The following is a 3,653-nucleotide window of genomic DNA, read 5'->3' on the forward strand; positions in this document are numbered from 1 at the left end:
GCGGTGGTGGTGTGAAACCCCATTATGTAGACCATGCTAACCTTTAATTCACAGAGCTCCCTGGCTTCTGCTGGGATTAAAGGTTTATGCCACCGCCTGGCTAACCTTATGTTTTTTAAATGACTGAAATGCTAATTAATGCTTTTGTAATTTTAAGAGTATACGTATTAAAGGAGATGCTGTTGTTGGAGTTCTTTTTAAGATTTAAGAAACAAATGATTGATTGGATTTGGCCCAAGGGTCATAATTTGCTGCCTCTTTATTTGAGTGGTCTGTTTCTGTGGCTTCCTTGAGAAATTGTGTTCTGTTTCTAGGTGCTGATGCTTATAGATGCCAGCTTTGGGTTTGAAATGGAGACATTTGAGTTTCTAAACATCTTTCGAGTGCATGGCTTTCCTAAAATCATGGGCATTCTCACCCACCTGGACTCTTTCAAGCACAATAAGCAACTGAAGAAAACAAAGAAGCAGCTGAAGCACTAGTTCTGGACAGAGGTCTACCCAGTAGGAGCAGAGAGCACTGCACCATCACTGCAGTCCTCGACAGCCGAGAGTAGTGAAGAGATGTTACTAAACATCTCCAGGATTTGCCTCCTGACTTTCCTGTGTATCTTTCCAGTCCCTGAACCATTTCCCTAAATGCTGTCTTTACCTGGGTAGCCCTTGGTTCTTTCTCATTCACTTCTGTACCACCTACAGGAGACAATGTTGGTTACAATTTACTAGCGTGCATCTGAAGCTTTTGCTAATCAAGAACCAGGACTGCCATTCCTTCTCCCCATGCTGCTCTGGCCCAGTGGTCACTCCTTTCTCTGCTCAGGAACCTCATGACCTTCTCCTTTGCATGCTCAGACTAATGCTTGTGTTTGACAGTAAGGAAGTCTCCTTTGATGAGGCCCTCACAGGACAAGTCCTGATGAAGGCAGCTAGGCTTTGAAACACCAAGTCGGTGGCTTCACCCATGATCTGCCTTCTTAGGGTTCCTTATTTAAGACCTTCATCTTGAAACAGTATTGAAAACATTCAGTTTTCACTTCTGTCTGTCATATCTTTAGGGGGCCAAGCTGTTTTACCTTTCTGGAATGGTACATGGGGAATATCAGAACCAAGAGATCCACAACCTGGCCCGGTTTATTACAGTTATGAAGTTTAGGCCACTCACATGGCAAACTTCACATCCTTACATCCTGGAAGACAGGTAAAATGAATGTGAATTTGTTCTTCCTGGTCTCTTTATTTCCTTTTCTTTTTTGTCTTTTTGAAGCAGGGTCTCCCTGTATCCCCAGCTGTTCTGGAACTCACTGTGTAGACCAGGCTGGCCTTGAACTCACAGGGATCCACCTGCCTCTGCCTCCCAAGTGCTGGAATTAAAGGTGTGCACCACCATGCCCGGCCGAAGTATCTATTTTTACCTCATCAGTTTTCTGAACGTATGCTTGCACCCCTGGACAAACGTTATGAGGGATAGTTCTTATAGGGAGAAATACCTAGAAAAGCAGGCAAGTGAAATAGTGGTCAGTCTTTAATAATTCAATCTGTGGTAACTATGCTGAAATCCTGGAACAGTTAACAACACAGTTGGCATGAACCATGCCTAGAATGCCAACCAGCTATCAGCTATTCTCCCAGCATTGTGACACTTTCCTGGGTACTTGCAGCTGCCTACAGCTGGAGTCCTTTTAACTTTTTAAAGGTTAAAAAAAGACAGTGATAATGCTTATATTGTGCACTCACTGAAAGATGCCATGCCTTCTAGAGTCAATACTTATGAAGGGTTTAGAAAAATGGGAGGTAAGGGCTGGGGTACAGCAGCAACTCCTGCAGGGCCTTTGGTTTGATCCCCATCATTGCTTAAAAACAAGTAAGAGAAATGGAAGATTTTTAAGCACCAATGATGCCTTCTTTGTGCCAGTGCTCCAGTACCCAGTGCCTTAGCTTGGCTTGTGGTTTCTTCATGTTTTCTCAGCCTCCATTGGAGGAATTTAAGCTAATCCAAAAAGACTCAGCCAGCAGATTAACCCCCGTCTGTAAAGGGTTGTACTACCCATGTTCTCTGCTTTATGTGACCCTATGTGTGTGGATATCATTTCTGCTGAGGTGTCTTGTGGAGTGCATTATCACATACAGCCTGTGGGATGCAGTCATGTGTTTGTTCTTTTTCTTCTAGAAGGTGCTGTATCATGCTTCCTTATTTCTATATTTTTTAGTTTTCTAAATGACATGCTTAGTGAGTAAGAATGTTTGTGTCTTTCTTAGGCTTATGATTGAAGTCAAGGCCTCATTGCTAGGCAAGTGCTCAAATACTGAGCCATACTCCCAGCCCATGAACAAGAACTTGAAGAATTGTCAACATGTGAAGAGAAGTATAAACAACTTGACAGTTATATGATTGTGTATTATTCTTCTAGGATGGAAGATTTCACAAACCCTGAGGATATCTGAACAAACATTAAGTGTGACCAAAAGGTGTCTCTTTATGTTTATTTAAGAGGAGCATACTTGAAAAATAAAAGCCAGATTCACATGCCAGGTATCACTTACTGTTACAGTCTTACTTTGTATTTGTTGAGCTCTTGGGCTGACTTCATTCCTTTATAAAACTGAAAAATGAATAAATTAGGCAGAACCATTTTCTAGAGGTTTTAGAAGTAATCCAGCTATGCCTTATCTGCCAAGTTGTGTGGGTGTGAATCTTGTCTTAACTCGAGAGGCAGTTGACTTCACTGATGCCTTTTTTAAAAAATATTTTATTTATTATTTTTATTTTATGTGTACGCATGTATTGCCTGCATGTAGGCAAGTGCACCCATGTAGTGTATGGATGCTGCCTGCATCTATGTAGGAGCACCATGTGTATGCAATGCCTGTGGAGGCCAGAAGAGGATCACCTAGAACTGGTGTTGTGGTTGTTAGCCACCCTGTGGGTGCTGGAAACCAAAGCCAGATCCTCGGGAAGAACAGTCAGTGTTCTTAACTGCTGAGCCATCTTTCCAGCCCCTCCCATACTTTTCTGAGTGTCATGCTGTAAGCCCTCAAAACCACAGGTGTTTTGCCGACAGTCGACTGCCGGTCATGTTGCTTCCTGGTACTGTCTTCCAGGTGTGGGAGATTTTGCCGTTAGCGATGTGAGTTTCCTCCCAGACCCCTGTGCTCTTCCGGAACAGCAGAAGAAGCGCTGTCTAAATGAGAAGGAAAAGCTGGTTTACGCACCTCTCTCTGGAGTTGGGGGTGTGCTCTATGACAAAGATGCTGTCTATGTCGACCTTGGGGGCAGCCATGGTTTTCAGGCAATGGTAAGTAGGAATCTTTTTCTGAATTCTCCTTGTTCTTTACAAATCTTTTCTTGTCAAGTAGTATATTCACTTCGTACTTAGTGAAGCTTTTTTCGCTTAATCCAAATTTATGATAAAAGTACAGATTATAAAGAATGCTTCATTATACCAAGCAGAAAATAAGCATGCTATCCTTCACAACCATTCAGGTGTACAGTCTCCACAGTGGGCACCACTGCCAGTATGATGCCTATGTGCCTCATCTTTGTAGAAAACCAGAGCATTCTGGTGTTAAATGGATGTTAGGTGTGGGAGGTTGGGGGAGGATTTGTCATATTTTTCTTCTTTTAAGGTTTTAAAAAAAATTCTTTGACAGGCTGGG

General features: G+C 42.6%; 1 long non-coding RNA gene across 1 annotated transcript in view; it reads left to right on the plus strand.

Annotated features, from left to right (window-relative positions):
- Positions 1 to 3,297, plus strand: part of LOC103741901 — a 5,739-nt gene extending 2,442 nt beyond the window's left edge. Inside the window, exons 2-5 of the long non-coding RNA XR_607602.3 lie at positions 315 to 503; positions 1,055 to 1,197; positions 2,408 to 2,529; positions 3,099 to 3,297. This is a non-coding gene — a long non-coding RNA (uncharacterized LOC103741901). The remainder of the gene's footprint in view (positions 1 to 314; positions 504 to 1,054; positions 1,198 to 2,407; positions 2,530 to 3,098) is intronic.
- Positions 3,298 to 3,653: the final 356 nt, after the last annotated feature.

This window comes from Nannospalax galili, unplaced genomic scaffold, assembly GCF_000622305.1.
Source record: "Nannospalax galili isolate Female #2095 unplaced genomic scaffold, S.galili_v1.0 scaffold1432, whole genome shotgun sequence".
NCBI classification, from domain to species: Eukaryota; Metazoa; Chordata; class Mammalia; order Rodentia; family Spalacidae; genus Nannospalax; species Nannospalax galili.